Here is a 19,344-nt window from a genome sequence, read left to right as displayed (position 1 = left end):
ACACTATGAAAATATTTTTTTTCTTTCAGGACATATCATGAGGAAAAGCTGACCCAGAATCTAGTTTTCTTCTTTGCCAAAATGGAGAGAATCTGATTCTTAACTATTAGGATAATGACTACCTATAAGTGGGGAGATGGCTAGGTGGGTGCTCTGAGTTTGAATTCTCGGGACCCATGTAAGCCAGGCAGGTAGACTGTGTCTGGATCCTAGTATTTCTTCTGGAAGATAGGAAACAGACAGGAAAATGTCTGGAGACTGCAGGCCAGCTGCCTGGCACACACAACTTGGAACCAGGAGAGCCTGTCTTAAATGAAGTGGAAGGTGAGGACTCATATCCAAGGTTCCCCTCTGACCTCCACAGACGCACTGTGGCACCCACTTAGATACACACAGATGAACACCATGCACATGATGTAGGATTCCCCGCTGTATGCTATGAATATGTTTTAATACCATTTGTTAATAAAGAAGCTGCTTTGGCCTATGGCAGGGCAGAATATAGCTAGGTGGAAAAACTAAACTGAATGCAGGGAAAAAGAAGGCAGAGTCAGGCAGCCACCATGTAGCTGGCTAAGAAGCAAGATGTAAGGTAACAAACCATGAGCCTTGAGGTAAAATATAAAATGATAGAAATGGGTTAATTTAAGATATAAGTGGTGTAGGAGGTTCTTTTGTCTATGTGTTACTTTCATTGGTTAAATAAAGAGACTGCCTTGGCGTTTTGATAGGGCAGCCCTTGGGTGGGCAGAATAGATGGAACAGAATGCTGGGAAGAAGGGAAGTGTGGCAGACACCATGTTTCTCCTGCCCAAGACGGACACTGGTTAGACTCATCCCGGTAAGTCACAGTCAAGTGGTAATACAGATTATTAGAAATGAGTTGAATCAAGATATGAGAGTTAGCCAATAAGAGGCTAGAACTAATGGGCCAGGCAGTGTTTAATTCATACAATTTCTCTGTGGTTATTTCGGGGGGTTAAGCTAGCTGGCTGGCAGGACGCTCATCTTACAACATATAAGAGCTAGGAATATGCCTGAACCATTGTGCAAACAGCGTTATAATGCATATAGTTTTTGTATGATTATTCTGGTCTGGGTGACCAGGAAATAAAAGCATAGTCTCCTTATACATATATATCATATACACACAAATAATAAAACAGACTACACATAAGGTTGGAGGAAAGCTGTAGAGACTGGATGAAAAGTAACATTAGCTGAAATATCCCATGTCCATAACACAAGACATGGGTGGTCATCTGGTACCCAAACTCATGGCCAAAAAAAAAAAAAAAAAAAGCTTCAGAGGCATTTACACATGTATTGTTCTATCTTTGATTTGTTCTATCTTTGATGTTGATGCTGTTATTAAAATTAAGTTAATAAAGTTTTCCCAATAGTAATTCTATCACAGGCTTCCTATAGTAATCAAAAAAGATTCAGGATTTTACCTATCACCATATTTATTTTATATTTTCGACGAGTTTCTGGAAAGGTTGTTGGGTGTAGCAAGGCCTTCGGGAATACTGAGTGGGTTAGTAGAGGCAGGCTGAGTGGGACTGTGCACATTCACAAAGCTGCATGGAGAGAGCCCATCACTTCATCTCACTTAATGGTGAGGTAATCCTTCAATGAAACCCGGGAGGAACACCTTTGAAAAGAAGTGAGCCTTTAGGGGCTAGTGAGATGACGCAGCAGTTAAGAGTACTGGCGGCTCTTCCAGAGGTCCCAGATTTGGTTCCCACCACCCAGGTTCCAGCTCACAACCAGCTGTAACTCCAGTCTCACGGGGATGGGCTGTTCTCTTCTGGCCTTCAACGGTATTGCACACACATGGTACAAATACACACAGGTAAAACATCCGCACACATAAAATAAAATGTAAAAAATTATTAAGTCTTTGTTGTTCATCTTGGTGAGGATACTTCTTGGCATCTTTTTAAGCCTTTCATTCTGAAATCTTTTGGAATTTGGAAAGCATTACACGGGCAGTTGGGTCAGCTAATTGACTCATTTCATTTTGGTGCTGGCCAACTTCAAACCATCTTCGGATAAGCAAATGCCTGTGGATTCGTTACTTTCCCTTCCCAGTGGCAAAAGACTGGAGATAAACAATTTGCAAGGAGGGAAGGCTTCTTCTGGCTTGACGTTTTAGAGGTTTTAGCTCATGGTTTCTTGGTCTTGTGCTTCAAGCTGCCATTATGGAGGAAGTTGGAAAGAGCACCGTGTGCCTATGGCACTGGAAAAGAGACAGTAGAAGGAGCCAGGCTCCCCAGATGCCCTTTTGTGGCACCCCTCCAAGGATCCAGCTTCCTTCTGCTGGATCCCACTTTGGACTTAGAGTGCTCACCACCTACCAGTAGAGCACACACAGGGCTCTTGGGTACATGGGTACATCCTAACTCCAAGTTACACCACTGATCCTGTCATACTTCAGAGTGACCTTCTGAGCATGGCTAGAACACAGACTTTATGTGAGGAGATGACACAGACCTATCCATTCTCCCCAGTCTGTAGACAATTGAAATCACATTGTCACCAGTGCCATTTACAGGATCCTTCCTAAGAGTTAGGGGCTCTGTCCGCTGGCCTCGTTCCCTCGGGGCCTTCTTTAACAATCTGTCATTTTACAAGAATTTCTCTCGATTTACATTCATCTTATGGTCTTTATTTTTTTTTACATATTTTTGCATACTAGTGTTGACAAATACGCATATTGCCAAGGAAACTTTAAATTTCTAACTCTAGACCCATGAAGACAAAGAGTCCAGATCATTCATCCTTAATGACATCCAGTAATTTCAATTTGTTTTTCCTGTGTCGTAATATATTGGTGCCAGATGAAGAAGGACGCTTAAAAGAAATCCCACACTAGCTCAGAATTTAGTATAATAGAGGGTTATTTATTTAGGGGTAGACTCACAGATCACAATCCTCTGCTGGAATGGGGAACAACAACCAAATCCCTCAGCAGGAAAAGAGGCCAGACACGCCCTTTACATGGGTATATTAATGAGGCCATGCCCAAGTGGGCGGGTAACTTAAAGGCTACTGGTGGTAGGGATTCCTACAGCATATCGAAGTATAAATTACTGATCTACTATAGATGTTGTTAACTTTGCCATATTTACACATCTACTGGTAACTATTCAGTACCAAGCACTGTGCTCCACTTCCACCTACAGCTTCCTAAAATAATTTGAGACAGGCTTTCATATAGCCCAGGGTGACTTCGAATTCCCTATGTAGCCAAAGATGGCCTTAAACTTCTGATCCTTCTGCCTTCACCTCCTGAGTGCTTGGATTGCGGTGGATGCACTTCACTTGGGTTTGAACCAGTGCTGGGGAATCTCTACAGCGCCCCCCCCCCCCAGCCTCCTACGTCATCCAACATCACCTTTAGAACTCCCACATTGAGGTTGTCCTTCCAGGTTACCCCTGCTTATTTGAATGTCAACTTTTCTTGCCCTAGGAGATTTGCATAATTCTCTTTTGTATTGTTTCAAGACAGTATCAAGTGTGGAAATAAATACAGCAACCAGGTTAGCAACAATCTCTGAGGAGCACATTTTAGTTTAGGGGCGCCAGGCCCATGTCAGTGAGTAATTTAAAAAGCTACTCTCGGGGCACAGCACCTCTGGCCAGAATCGCGAGCACCTTGGCGTTCCTAAAGTTTCAGTTCCCGCTCAGCCTGGCAGCGACTAGAGAAGCCTTGGCTTGCTTGAGACAGTCCCTCGGTTTTCTAGGCGGCTGTTCGGTTGCCAGGAATCTGCAGATTTTTTCCCCCACTTGCCGCACAGAGCCTGATCGACACCTTGGGCGGCGCTGGGACAGGTGAGCCTGGTGGAGGCGCCCTAGGGACGCACGCACTCGAGGCGACAGGGTCCCGCTCGCAGAGCGTGGCTCAGGCCAGGTGCGGGCGCCCAGGTGCGCGGCAGCGGCGGCGGCGGGGCTGCAGCTGCTCTGGGTCCCCGACAGCGGGCGCCTCTGCGGCAGCGACCGAGCTGAGCGCCTGGGCTGCGCGACTCCGGGCAGTTCCTTGGCGATCGGCCCCGCCGGGTGGCCAAGAGCTCCGCCCGGGGGCGCCCCAGGGTCCCTGTTGCTGCGGGTGCCGAGGGGGCGGATCCAGCCCCGGCGGGCTAGGGGCCAGGGAGATACCCCGAGAGCCCCGCGCCCTGGCACCATGCGACCCACCGCGCCTCCTCCCGGGCCTGGGGCTGCTCAGTCTGCTCGCTGAGCCCCCTGCGGTCGCCACCGGGGAGAGTGACCGAAGAGGAGGAGGCGACACCCGGGAGAGCAGCGCCTGGACGGAATCAGCCCCCTGAGAGCTGGTGGCTCCCGGGTTCTTGAGCCTTATCATGCTCCGGGCGCCAGCCGGGCTTTAGGAGAGAAACTGAGACACCGGTGCGAGTCGGGGCAATTCTTTGGTTGTTAAGGTAATTGTGGTTAGACAAAACCGGACAAGAAAAGAACCGGGGAAAAGAAATGAAAACCGCACCGCGCCCCGATCTTTATGGCTTGCATCCCTCGTGGGGGGGGGGGGGGGTGGGCGCTTGTCCATTTCGGATGCGTGACAGGTGCGGGTGTGTGTCTGCAGTTTGGGACTGTGCGAGGCGAGCTTACGTAAGTGACTCGGCGAGCTGGCGTGCGGACTTGAGTGGGATGGGTGCAGGTCTGCTTGGAAATCGCCTTCCTGTCTTTGGGGTGGGACGCGCTCAGCTCCTGGGCCTGGAGGGCGTGCGGCCCCGTAGCTTTTCTCTTCTTCCCAGGCATCCGGATCCGACAGCGCAGGTGGGGAAGTCTACCTCCAGCAACTTTTCCTGTGAATAAGATCCTGGTCTGTGGGTTGGAAGGGCGAGGCTTGGTGGTGAGGTGAGGTAGGCGGGAGCGGGTGGGCAGGTCTGCGGCTTGGGAATTGTCTTCGCAGACAGTTGGTAGCCTCCCCGAGCCGGTCAGGCTGCTTAGAAAGTGAGATGAGGCAAGTGACCCAGAAAATTTGAGTTTGTTCAGAGGGAAACTGTGAGTTTTCATTCTTTTTTAATTTGACAAGTGGGAGCGTTTTCTCTCTCGTTGAGACAAGTGGTGTTTCTAGTCTGCAAATAAATTGAAGATGTTTTGAATGTCGTTGGGTTGGAATTATTCCCTCAGCATTGGTGCCTGCTTAGGAACTGGACCTGTAGGTAAGTTCTGATCAATACCCGTTAGCAGCCCCCCAAGTAAAAGTTCCAAGTCAACCAAGAGGAAGTCATCCCATCTTTAGATCCTTTTCTCGCCGGGCAGGATGGGAGAGTAAATAACAGGGCTGGTGTGTTTATCAGAGTGTTACAGAACCGGGTTGCAAGTTTGTGCGTGATGCGTCGAATACCTTTACTGTCAAGGTTAACACAATATAAACAAGGCTCTTACAGGACAATTTTATACAAGTAGGTATGTAGGTGATTATGTGGAGTTGGATCTGGGCTGCTGGAGAAAGTTTCAGTGACTCCTGTATCCTTTCCCTTGCTCTTAACTTACTAACTTGGCATTAGATGGGACTACCCCGTCAAAGAGGAGGGCCGAGGGAAGCGGGTCGGTCCCCACAGACACCTTTATAAACCAAAGCCTGCGTGCACCAGGTGAGCCAAGAGGATAAACTGAGACCATTGTGAAGCTAACTCGTAGATTCCGAGGTGATCTTGTGTACTGTAAGCTCCAGTTTGGGGGGGAAACCTCCTCCCACCAACTCCTCTTTTCAGGAAAGCAGCTTCAGACTTCAGAAATGTCAGCCTGGGGAGGTATTTTGGCGGAGGAGATAGCTTTTGGAGTTTCCCTTTCCGTAGTCTTTCTATTGGCTCTTAACTTTATTTCCCATTCTCCTTGTGAAATTTCAGTGAGCATTCACTGAGCTTATTCTGCTGAGAGACTTTCCGTATAAAAAGTGTACATTTTTCTTGGAAGCAATCAATTGGTCACATCAAGTGTGACAGGACAAGGATGCTTGTGTGGCTGCAATGTCTCGTTAAAGGAGACTTATTTGTTTATGATTTATGAAATCAGATATCCAGCATAAATATTTTTAAATGAGTAAACATTACTCACGGCGAGGTAGGGACAGGATGCATTGGACAATGGAATTTGCCAGTAATTTTCAACATTCTACCATCCCACAGGGATGGAAGTGTAGGTGAATGTAGGATCCTTCTGGTCCCTGTGTCTCTGGTTTTCTTCCATATGTTTTTATTTCCTGAACTCTAAGACTTTACCAGGAACTGCTGCACATTCCAGGGGTTAAAAATGGAGATCAGAGGAAGAAGCTGTTTGCCACATTTTTTTCCCCCAAAAGGGATCCTCTCAGAGGACTCAATACTGGAATTATTTTTTTTTTTCTTTAGCTCCACAGCTTGTCTTAATTCTCAGTGCTTTGTACCTAGGAATGCATTTAACCTCCTCATTTATTTTCAGGGCAGCTGGAAGAATATATTTAATGAATTCCATCCTCCTTGTAACATATGGTACCATATAAATAATTACTATACATACTGTCCTGCCGTATAGAAAGAAATAGAAATGCAAAATAAACCTTCATGGGGAACGATGTGGATAGGAAAAGGCCAAAAATCTAGTTTTACTTTCCCTCTTCATTAGAGAAGTGATGTTTATCTATTGGAAACAATTTGGGGAGAAAAAAGGCCTCTCTTCAGTGCCCCACAGAGGGTGCCACAGCCGTTGACATTTTTAACTATGTTCCTCCAGATGTTAAGTCTTCACGGGGCTCCCCCAGATTTTCAAGTCTTATGAATAGAACATATATTTTGTCAAAGGCTTAGGAAATAACTGCTAATATCCTAGGCGGTTTCGATAGATCAGGTTTTCATTTTCATTCACGGTCCTCATTTTCAAAGGTAGTCGGCTCTCTGCTTCTCTCCCCCTTTGGAAACCAGTGTTGTGCTCCAAGCTGGGAGGACCTGGGACTCCCCTACAGATTTAGGAAGTAAAGCAGCAGAAATGAGGTTGCCCATTCAGGTGGTAGACCTGAGTTGTGGCTGCAGTTTGTCTGTCTGCTCTTCTGGAAGGGCAGGGGATACCTTCAGATTTAGCTCAGGGAGCTTATGGCCTGTTTGCTGCCTTGACATTTGATGCGGGTGATCTTTGTTTGAAGAGGGATTATTCAAACAGACAGCTGGGCTCGGCCCCCTTACCCCAGTGCTTCTGATTTATTCCACCTGGAGTTAGCCTGAGACTCTAAGAGTGTCTGCCTCTGCTGACCACATGAGACCAGGGAAGATAACCCTTTCTGCGCCGAAGTCTCCCACTGTCCCCAGCCATCAAGTTCCTGGTACCTGCCTGCCATGCCATTTCTATGGGTGTTCAGGGAACACTGGCTGAACAAATACCAGTCTTTTCCATGGGAGGAAAACTTTCTAGTCAAGATAGAGAATAAACATCCAAAACTTGGGGCCATGGAGCTTGTAGTAAGAGTAATTATTAGTCTTGTAACCCAGTTCTTCAATCAGCAGGGATTGGAAGACTGCTTACACATACGCAATTAAACCAAACAGTAACCTTAATGGTTCGAGTTAAATAACTAGCAATACAGGCCTGAGACGTTGTAAACCTTGAACCAAATGCCTCTCAGCTACGTTCTAGAGTTCCGTAAGAGGTGACTCATTTTCTGCCACTTGGTTGGCCCTCTGTATTTGTAGGTTCTTCATTCAACCAACTGCTGATCAAAATTATTCAGAAAAAAACATGCATTGGTTCTGAACATGTACAGCGCAACTTATGATGATCAGTTTTAATTGTTGACTTGACACAACCTAGAATTACCTGGAGAGAGAGCCTCAGCAACGGGTTATTTAGATCAGGTTGGTCTATGACAGTGGTTCTCAACCTTCCTAATGCTGTGACCTTTTGATACAGTTCCTCACGTCATGGTGCCCCCCAGCCATAAAATTATTTTTGCTGCTACTTTATAACTGTAATTTTGCTACTGTTATGAATCATAATGTACATATCTGGTATTTCCAATAATCTTAGGTGACCCCCGTGAAAAGACCATTCAACATCCCCCCCAATGGGTCATGACCCACAGATTAAGAACGTCTGGTCTTTGAGCATGGCTGTGGAGGATGGCTTTAGTTGCCTTCATTGATGGGGAGGATCCAGACTGGAAGTGAGTAGTACCATTCCCTGGTTTGGGGCACCAGTCTTTAATCAGAGTAGGGGAAACCAGTTGAGTATTAAGCATGCATGCATTTGTTCTCCTTGCTCTTGACTCTGGACGTGCTGGGACCAACTTTCTCAAGCTCCAGGTCCGTGACTCCCCATAGTGATGAGCCTGAAACTGTGAACTAAAACAGAGCCCCTTCTCCTAAAACTATTTTTTTGGGTCCGGGTAGTTTATCACAGCAACAGAAATGAAGCTAGATCATTCCCTAACCGATACAGTTTAGCCACTCTCTGCTAAATACTAATATCTGCGTTGTGTTAATTATTGTAATTAACCTAGAGACACCTTGGTGAACACAAAGGAGTACGTGAAGATTAGACTTCAGGGACCTGAGTGTCCAGGATTGTATCTGGGGGGGGGGGGGTCCTGGAATTCATTCCCCCTGGGTCCTGAAGGAAGACTTTCCTGAAAAGGAACAGGAAGTTCACTAGTCATGACATAAGCCATGAAAGCAACGAATAAAGGAATGCCTCAGAAGTCAGAGCCATGCTCATGAGACACACGGCCATCTGTGAGATGGGTGTCCACTTTGTGGTGGGCCAAACTAAGTCTTAGAGAACTAACAAATTCGCTTGAACCCAGAGCTAGTAAGCAGTAGCATCAGAAGCCAGACCCAGGCCTTCCTGGTCCTGAAGGGAGGTGCTCCTTCATGCTCCTTACACTAAGCCCTTCTGGTTGCCCGTGATAGGCAGGTGATCCAGTCAGCGAGGGGTTCCAGCTGGCTGCCATGGGTCACTTAGAACTTTTGCTCATCTGTCTCTAGTTCTGTACTGAACAGAAAGCCCCTTCCTTCTATCTGGATGTTAGACACATAGGGAACACTCATTATCTATTAGAAACCTTGAGGATATTTTATGACTGGGCTGTGGAGAGGCTTGCCACACAAGCAGGATGACTTGAGTTCCAAATCCTAGCGCTCACACAAAGCCTGGTGCAGTGACCTATGCCTGTGATCCCAGCACTGGAGGGGCAGAGACGCGGCTGGGGGTGGGAGGTGGAACCCCTAGCCTGTCTACATAATTTGATGAGCTCTAACTTCAGGGAGAGACTCTGTCTCAAAAATAAGTTGGAGGGCTGGCAAGATGGCTCAGTGGGGAAAGGAGCATCTTGCCTGCCTTGATCCCCTGGGTTCAATTCCTGGACATACAAGGTGACAAGTGAGGACAGAGTCCTCAAAATCATTCTCTGTTCTCTGTATATGCTCTGTGACATGCGTGCTCCCCCATATACACACATGGTAAATAAAGCTGTAACTAAAAATAAAAAATAAGAGAGAGATATAAGGAACCACTTATCATCAGCGTCAGAGTGGCTAGAGGAAAGTGCCTGACACCAGCTTCTGACCTCCACATGGGCATGTGTGTGCTCACACCCACCTGTGCATGCGTATGCACACACACACACACACACACACACACCCATGCACACGTTCACACACTCACCCACACACGTGCATACACACACCACACACACACACACCACACACATGTTTAAAAAACGTAAATACCTGATTGGGCAAATGAGTTGGTCTTTTAACTGTGCTTACTAAAATCAGTTGCTATGGAGATGTCTTGGCTCTTCTGGGTAGTCTGGTAAAGCCGCCTTTAATTGGAACCATGGAAGAGTTTCTTACTCTCTAGTATCTGTCACCCTGAGAGGTTGTGTGTCTGCTAACGAGGTTCTCAAAACCTGCTGAGATGAGGTCTCCTGCAGGAATGTGAAGTAGTAGTAGTGGAATTCTCTGGAAGTTCCCAAGACACTGGCATTGGCTCCACTGGGCTGGCCCAGAGCCCAGACAGAAGAGCAAACGACTGCAGCTTGCTCCGACGGCAGTGCGAGAGGTATCTCCTAGCCTTTGAACTGCAGCTTGCTCCGACGGCAGTGCGAGAGGTATCTCCTAGCCTTTGAACTGCAGCTTGCTCCGACGGCAGTGCGAGAGGTATCTCCTAGCCTTTGAACTGCAGCTTGCTCCGACGGCAGTGCGAGAGGTATCTCCTAGCCTTTGAACTGCAGCTTGCTCCGACGGCAGTGCGAGAGGTATCTCCTAGCCTTTGAACTGCAGCTTGCTCCGACGGCAGTGCGAGAGGTATCTCCTAGCCTTTGAACTGCAGCTTTGAACTTTAAGTTTTTCATCTGTAAAAGAAACACAACGACTCCACCCTCCCGAGTGGGTGAGACCGATGGCACAGGACCGTGGACAGAGCCTGCTGAGAAGTGAGCAGATGGCTCTATCATGCAGGAACACATTCCTGGTTGACTTTTTATCAACTTTGACACAGCTAGAATAATCTGGGAAGAAGAACCCCAGTTTAGAAAATGCCTCTACCAGATCACCTATAGGCAAGTCTGTAGGGAATTTTCTTAATGATTACTGGGGAGGCGGGGGTAGGCCTAGCTCACTGTGGCCTGTACCACCTCTGGGCTGGCAGGCCTAAGTTCTATAGGAAAAAAGGCTGAGCCAGCCATGAAGAGCCAGCCTTGAAGCAGCACCCTCCCATGGTCTCTGCATCAGCTCCTGCCTCCAGGGTCCTGACTCCCTTTGACGATGGACTGTGATCTGGAAGCGAAACCCTTTCCTCTGCAAGTTGTTTTTTTTTTTTTTTTTTTTTTTTGTTTTGGTGCTTTATTGCGGTCATAGAAATCATAACTAAGACAGGTATTTTATACAAATATTTTTAGCATGCGTGCTTGTGTGTGTGTGTGTGTGTGTGTGTGTGTTTTAGGGATTGAATTTAGGGCCTTGTTCCTACTAGGCAAGCACTCTGCTATTGAACTATGCCCCAGACTTCTTCCCACTTTTTATTTTGAAGCAGGGTCTTCTTAAGTTACTGAGTCTGGCCTTGGACCTACTGTGTGGCCCAGGCAAGCCTTGAACTTTTGGATCTTCTTCCTTAGCCGCCCGAGTAGTTGGGATTACAGGCCCAGTGTTTTGACTGCGAGTCTTTGGAGACGTAGATATTCATATCGGAATAATGAGTCTTTTTTTTTGTTCTTGCCAAGGACTAAACTGTATCAGTTTAGCACTGGAGGGACCGAGTCCCTCTCAAGTCCGTCTTCACAGGTCCATTGTTGGGACTGGAGAAGGCATGTGGAAGGCAAATGGTCAGACATCCAAGCCGGGAGAGGGCAGAGCAGGCCCAACCTCCTTTGTAGCTGCTACGATGCTTCTACATCTTGAGACTGAAGGCCGAGATGGAGGTGAAAACAGGCTATCCGTGCGTCTGCGCCGAGACTGCCTCAGCCACAGGGGGTTAAAGAAAGGAGTGATGGGCTGGTGTTGACGTGGTGCCTGGGCAGTTATGGGCAGCATGGTAGATGAGTCTGGCTGTGGATGCAAGTGGAGTGGTTGTGATTTCATCCTTACTGTTATAACTCAGAGCTTATTTATCCCTGTGCCATTGTGTCTTGTTATATTTCCAGATTGATCTTGAACTTGTAGGCTCAATTAATTCTTATCTCCTGAGTAACCAGAACTTCAGGCCCATGCCACTGCTCCTGGTTTAGACTCAGATCTTCTCTGACTCCTAAGTCTGTGTTGTATCTCAAGTTGGGGGATAAACAGAGACCCCCCCCCCCGCCAGAAATGCTCTCATTCATTTTGTAGATGAGGTAAACATAAATAGGGAAGTAACAGAAAGTACTTTGAGTGACTTCTTAGGAATGGATGGCATTTTACAGAGCAGGCTTGTTGTCAGCAAGTAGAGGGTATTCACACACAAACACACACACAGACACACATACCACACACACCACACACACATAGACACACCACACACACACCACACACACAGACACCATACACACACACATAGACACACATACAGACACACCACACACACACATAGATACAGCACACACAGACACACCACACATACAAACATACCACACACACTACACTCAGACACACACACTCACACACCATACACACACCATACACACATACACACACTCATACATACACAGACACACACACTTACACACACATACACACACACCACAGACACACACACACCACAGACACACACCACAGACACACACACACACACACACACACACACACACACACACACACACAGAGCTCTTATCTCAAAGGGAATAAGAGATGGTTTATTCTGGAGCCAAGTTTGATTGACTATGGCCTGGGAAGTTGGAGCTTGCTTGCCCCATATTCCAGGTTCTCAGTGAAAGCAGCAGAGAGATAGAGTAAAATGGGGGAATCTTTCTTGTAGGCCTCAAATGCTATTTCATGACAGTCTTGGCTTTTGGGGTGGTGGAAACTAGAGGTCTGCAAAGTTAGTAATAGATTCTAAGAAGGTTTAAATCTGTGACTAGCAGGTAAAAACTGCTCGGTCCAGCACAGAGGTGGACAAGGAATGGCCATTTCAGGGGCTAAAAACTAGCCCAAGGTAAGGCAAGTGGGCTCCGAATCTACAGCATTCCAACCTCCCCACACCTTTGCCGCTCTGATTCATCAGTCAGACTTGGAGACACGATGTCTTTCCAGGAGTTCTCATCCACAAGGCGGAAGACAAGAAGTGCATACGACACTATTAGTTCAGAGAGAGAATATTCAGACAGATTGCAAGGAGACAGTCTTTAGAAACTAGGAAGAAACTTCAAAAGTGAGAGAAACAGCAGCATGTTTTTTTCAGGTGAGAGATGGTGATAATAATTGATGTTGTTCGTGTTTACTTTTAGAGGAAAGGCTGATAGAATGGGCTAGAGTTATGGCTCAATAGTAGAGCATATGCCTACCATGTCTAAAGCCAGTGTTTAGTCCCCAGCACAAAAACCCAAACCCAAACTAACATAAAACCTTTCTAATAAAACCCTCCCTAGTTCACGGTGGGTGGAACGGCACTCCGGGGCTCTTTACTGTCCCCACCCCCAGCACCATTTGCCTCCTGGCCCCATCTCAGAGACATTTACATGTTGTGGGTCTCCTTCCACTAGGATATTCATACCAGGAGAGAAGGGACTCCTTTCTTCCCTAAAGAACTTCAGCATCTGCTGCAACTTCTGGTTTATAGTAATTAAGAACATAGGTAAAACAGACAAAGGAAGAATCAGTAGGAAACAGGTTGCTGCTGAAGCCTGTAACAGGACTAAGTAGGTCAGGGAAGTGGGGAGCCAGTGGGGTGTCCTTTCACCCAGGACTTCACTGTGATTTTCTTTAAACATGCTTGTTTTGTAATCGGCATGCACTAGGCTTTCCCCTCCCAGAAAGACATGCATTTAAATCTAGTTTTCTTAAAATACGGCCCTCCGACACCTTTTAAAATAGAGAGACACGGTACTCATCAATGTTTCTTCTCCCCTTCCCATTATGCCTTTTTCTTGGAGATTTCTTTTTCTTAGAGCAAACTGCCTCCTGCTTCAGCCTCCTGAGATCACCCTGTGCTGCTGTCACACTAAGGTGTACTTCCTTCTGCTTCCTTCCCAAAACCCAAGCAGCCACCCAGGTGTGATGGTGATGGGCAGCTGATGCTGGCCTCTGGGGCTAGAAAAGTTGGAGACAGGCAGGGTCTGCTCTAAAGTTTAGGGGGTGTGATGCGCAGAAAGCCCTGCTCTTGTATGCTTAACCATGAATTCCAGCCGGAAGAATTAGTGTTTACTTACAAACCAGAGCAACACTGGCTTGAGTTGGTAGTGTTTTGAGTGTTTGTAATCGCTCTAGAAAAAAATGAAAACTTAGCAAACAAACAAACAACACAGTCCAGTGGCTTGTCCTTAACTGGCTATGGAAACGCTGATGCAATGCATCCAGATCCCAAACCCAGCAGGAAGCGCCCTTGGTTTCCTGTCCTTATATCCTAATGCAAAGGCCGAGTTAGCAGCCAGTCAGGAGAGAGAGGATGCTTTCACGGAAATGGTCACACCAGTTATCGTAGATTTTTCTGTTTTGGGAGAAGACACTTGCATTGTCAGTGTGGCAGGAAATTTAGGGCTTGGCTTCTGGGTATGGGGCAGGAGACAACACAGACAATATTAACCAATGTGGGTTCTTTGCAAGGGCAGGACAGGGCTGTGAAGGCCAGTGCAGCCAGGTGAAGCATGCCAGCGTGCTCCTGAAATAGCCCGTGACAAGCAGACATCTTTCACTGGGCTGGGGTAGGAGTTCCCTAACCCATGTTCCTGTGGCATGCAGGGTCTACTGTTCTTTCGGCTCCTTGACCTCCCTTCCTCCCGCCCCTATCATTCAGGGAGTCAGTCACACAGCCAATGAATGGCTCCTTTCTAGATGCTTAGTAATGCTTACATTTCATTGGGTAGAAAGATGAGTAGAAGACAGTCAAGGGATCCTATGAAGATGGAGTGGAGAGAGGGTCCATCCCACTGGGAGTTTTCATTGAAGAGGCCTACTGGAGCTTGGGACTGAGGGGTCTAGGATGGGGCCAGGCCACAGGCCACAGGCATCTCCATATGAACGAAAGGACAGAGTGGCAAAGAGCAAGGTGTATATGAGAATACAGCATTTCCTCCCCCATATTGGTTCTTAAATACATCTGGCATTAATGAACTTCATAGTTCAGAGGACTCGGGGCTGGGAAAATCTGACCTGTAGGTAAAGCAACAATTAACAAACTTTTATTATGCAAATGAAAGGTGACAAGTGATGTCTTGCCTTCCTCAGCTTCACTGGGCAGTGGAGGTAGAAATGCCACAGACCCTGTTCACTGCCCTTGGGCTGCTTTCTGGGATCTGCATCTCATTCAGTGCAATGCTTGCAAGAGATTTTGCCTTATGACAGTCAGCCCAGAACTCTCAGGCTCCATCCAAAAGCACCAGACTTAGAGGGGGTTGACCACTGATACCTAGGTCTAGCTGTGGCTCCAGGGAGGCATGGTTAAATGTTTACACGGCTTTAACTTACTTGATAAGGCTGACAAGGAAATCTGCAGATACCTTACTCCAATACATAGAGTATTTAGCACCACACTAAAGCATATGGTGTCAATTTCAAGTCCCCATTTCTCCCCCTTGGCTTCTTTTATCTTTCAAAAGTTTCTCTGTGAAGCCGGGCGGTGGTGGCGCACGCCTTTAATCCCAGCACTCGGGAGGCAGAGGCAGGCGGATCTCTGAGTTCGAGGCCAGCCTGGTCTACAATAGCTAGTTCCAGGACGGCTCTAGAAACTACAGGGAAACTCTGTCTCGAAAAACCAAAAAAAAAAAAAAAAAAAGTTTCTCTGTGAAACCCACTCCACTTGCCTGCCATCTGTGATATAGCCCCCCCTCCTCATCCCAATTTATTTGTTTCTAAGTACCATTTGAATTTTTTCCCAATATTCCTTAAGAGAAATGACCAGTAGACTAGCAAATATGTATTTGAAGATAGGCCAGTTCTAGTTGAACATAGTTTCTTGGGAATTCTTGGCTGGGAATCTCCTGTGGTTGGGATTGGCTCTGTTGTTGGATACATGAAGATGAATTGTGGTTGACAAGGTCAGAATTACAGGTCGCTTTTCAGAGGGACTTGAATGCCACCAATATATGAATAATGGCAGTGATGGTGATGATTCAAGTCTCTCTCGGATGCAGACACCATGTCCTCATCCCAGCCCAAAATACCCCAACTGAACTCAGGTAAAAACCAAACATTCCAAGAAAAACATTAAATACTTTTGAATTATTTGAGGAGTCAGGCATGGTTGGATTCAGGGACATAAGACACGTTAGCAGCTCTCTTGCCTGAAGATGGTCATTAATATCTCTGTACTCTGAACGTCGCGAGAACAGTCACCTCCTAGAGAAATATCTTTATCTCAGTCCCAGGGAAGGGCTTTGGTCCCTGTTGTCTAGTTTAGCACACCCTGGCTACAGCAGGCCATACCCCCATCCTCTTCAAGGGAAAAAGTAGAGAAGGCAACCAAAGACTGGAGGGCTTTGGGTAGTGCTAACTGGGCACAAAATTATTACAAACGTGCTAGGTGGTGGTGGCACATGGCTTTAATTAGGAGGCAGAGGCAGGCAGATCTGTGAATTCGAGGTCAGCTTGGTCTACAGAGTGAGTTCCAGGACAGCCAGCGCTACATAGAGAAACCCTGCCTTGAAAAAGATTGAAACGAAAGAATCCATGAGGGGATTTCAGCTACTGTAAGGGTTCTGAGAATTTTCATAAAAGCTGAAAAACTTCCCAACTCTTGGAAGATATAGCAAAGCACTCATTTAATGGTCTGTCTCAATTCCAATTCCATTTTCGGTTCTCTCATCTAGTGATGGTGAGCAAAAAAATGTGCTGGACACAGTGCTGAACCCAGCCTCTGGCTTCTTGGCCACCCTACAAGTGCAACCTGGTCACCACAACCAAGGTATGGGGTGGGCAGCCCTGTTATTTCTTGCTGTCTTCCTTTCTGGCCTGGTGGTGCTGCCCAACATGGGTGCTGGGAACTGAACTTGGGTTCTCTGGAAGAACAATAAGTGCCCTTCACTTATGAGCCATTCCTCCAGCCCTATGGGCTGCATTTAAATTCTTAGTTTGAAGGTATGAACACACTGGTTTACCTTTTTTTTTCCTGACTGACAAACTTTGAAAAATTGTATTTTATAGTGTGTGCGTGCACACGTGTGTGCATGTGTGTGAGTGTGTGCGTGCGCGCGTGTGTGCGTGCATGTGTGTCTTAATGTGTGTACATGTGCATATGTGTGAGTGTGTGCTGCCCTTGCATATCACGATGCACGTGTGGAGGCCAACTTGAGGGAGTCAGTTCTTGTCTTCCTCCTTATGTATTCTGAGATTCGAACTCAGGTTATCAGAATAGCTTGAGAGTGAGTGCCAGGACTTGCTTAGCCTTTTAACACCCCATGTGGATGACCTTGAGCTCCTGATCCTTCTGCCTCTACCTCCAAAGTGCTGAGTTTACAGGCATGTGCCATCACACCTGGTTTGTATCTGCTCTTAGAAAAATAAAGAAAACAATGGCATCCCAAGGACTAAAGATAATATTTAAAAAAGAAAGAAAGAACAACAACAAAAAGAATGCTTTTCTCCTTGGGTCCCCTGGGAAGGTGGAATCTTCTTTACCTCTTAGTCGTCTGTTTCTTCTGAATAAAGACTGGCAAGGCATCCCTGTCCCTCCCATCCCTTCTACAACCATCATGCCCTCTTTCATGGGAAGTGAGAGAAAAATAAAATGCTACTTCTGCAGCCCCTTCAGACAGCAATGTGAGAGGTTCTCACTCGCATCCCGCACTTAGACACTGCAAGAGGAGTAACAGTGACAGCCTCAGGATCTCCGGTCTCTCATTATCTCTGTCACTAGCAGGTGAGGTCAGAGTCCAGCCTCTGCAGACCTTAATGCCATTTCCTGAGAAAGAAAATGCTTCTTCTTGTTTTTCCAAAAGGGACATTATGCGCTACACAGGACTAAATACTGAATATGCAGCGCTCTGTGGACTGTACACTGTCACAGTTTTTCAGTTTGTCCTTGTACAAAAGCAGCCACAAATCACAAGTAAGCGAGTGAGCATTTATTTATAATTTTTATAGAGAGTTCTAAATTTTAATTTCATATAATCTTCATGGGCCATAAAATAAAATAGTCTTCTTTCAACATTTTCCACCCATTTTTAAGATATAAAGCCACAGCCGGGCAGTGGTGGCACACGTCTTTAATCCCAGCACTCGGGAGGCAGAGGCAGGCTCTCTGTGAGTTCGAGGCCAGCCTTGTCTATAAGAGCTAGTTCCAGGACAGGCTCCAAAGCTACAGAGAAACCCTGTCTCAAAAATCAAACAAAACAAAATAAATAAATAAATAAAGCCACCCTTTGCTTGCAGAACACAGGAAGTGGAACAGCAGGATGAGCTTCCATTAGCTCTCGTTTTATTGACCTTTGTTGGAGGTCAAGGGTTGGGCATTAATGTGCCAGTCTTTAAACTTTTCTGTCTGATAGGTAGTTCCCAAAAGAAAGGGTCTATTTATTTCTTGTAGATGAATTAAGATAAGAAAATGAAATTCTTTCTTCTGTTGTTTTGCTTTTCTTTTTTGAGACAAGATCTCTCTCTCTCTCTCTGTTGCCCAGGCTGGTTTTGAACTCACAGTCCCCTGTCTTAGGCTCCCCAGTGCTGGGGCCACAGGCACACATCGTTAGTCCAGGTGTATGTTCCGTTGCTGTTGTCCCTTCTCCGATGCTCTCCTTTGGCAGGTCAGAGTTTCTGGCTCACTTTCCCTTTGCCTGAATGACTTATCTCCCCATCTCTGGCTTGGCAGCCCCTCCGATGACTCATTTTTTGTTTTTGCTTACCTGAAAATGTTCTTATTTTTCTTCATTTTTGAGAGAGGGAGTTTTGCTGGATGTAGAATTCTTTAGTGAGATTTTTGCCCCATCATCTGTCAAACGTCAAGGACTCTACCTGACGGCCTAAGCACAGACAGGTTTTCTTTTTGAGAGAGAGTATTTATCCTGATTGGTGTGTTTAGCCCTCCTGGACTGGGGGTTTGTTGTTTGCTGTTAGCTTGGAGAAGTTCTGTCAGAAGGTCTTGTGTGCCTGTCCCTTTCTTCTCGATCTCTGACTCAGTCTGCCCACGATGATGATATTCCACAGGTCTGGAGTGTTCTACAGTAAACGTTTTTTCCTCATATGTTTTTAGTTCAGGGATTTTCAAGCTCACCAAATCTTTCTTCTGTGACCGTTTTACTCATGCAGAGGCTTGTGGGAGGCATTCATCCTTGTTAAGATGGTTGAGACTTTCAGTCTTTCCTTTGCAAAGGAGGAATTCTCTTTATTTTTTCGTTTCCCTTTTATTTCGGTTTCCTCATCAGGTTTCAGCTCCTCTGCTTTCATTTTCATTTGCTTTTTCTAAGATCATAGTTATTGGGGCTGGAGAGATGGCTTAGCAGTTAAAAGAACTTGCTGCTCTTCCAGAGGACTCAACTTCTGTTCCTAGCACCCACATCAGGTGACTAATAACTTCCTGTAACACTGACTCTAGGAAACCAATGCTCTTCTGGCCTCAGCAGGCACTCACAAGTGCGCGTGCGTACACACACACACACACACACACACACACACACACACACACGAGAGAAAGAGAGAGACAGACAGAGACAGAGTTAAATGTTTAAAATCAGTTATTTAAAATTTCCTGTTAGATGATGATTTATTTTCCACATTTGTGTCTAGAGTCTGATTC

At 46.3% G+C, this 19,344-nt stretch overlaps 1 protein-coding gene across 3 annotated transcripts in view; it reads left to right on the top strand.

The window, feature by feature from the left end:
• Positions 1-19,344, top strand: part of Rgs6 (regulator of G protein signaling 6) — a 606,319-nt gene that overhangs the window by 71,507 nt on the left and 515,468 nt on the right. For 2 of the 3 annotated variants that reach the window (XM_038336295.1, XM_038336293.1), the window contains exon 1: positions 4,191-4,439. The exons of the other annotated variant lie outside the window; for it this stretch is intronic. The gene's annotated coding sequence lies outside the window, so the exon portion shown is untranslated. Of the gene's footprint in view, positions 1-4,190; positions 4,440-19,344 lie in introns of those variants that run through there. 3 annotated transcript variants of the gene reach the window in all.

This window comes from Arvicola amphibius, chromosome 7, assembly GCF_903992535.2.
Source record: "Arvicola amphibius chromosome 7, mArvAmp1.2, whole genome shotgun sequence".
Taxonomy (NCBI): domain Eukaryota; kingdom Metazoa; phylum Chordata; class Mammalia; order Rodentia; family Cricetidae; genus Arvicola; species Arvicola amphibius.
Note: the sequence above shows the minus strand (reverse complement) of the source record. Positions and strands in the feature narration are given on the sequence as shown.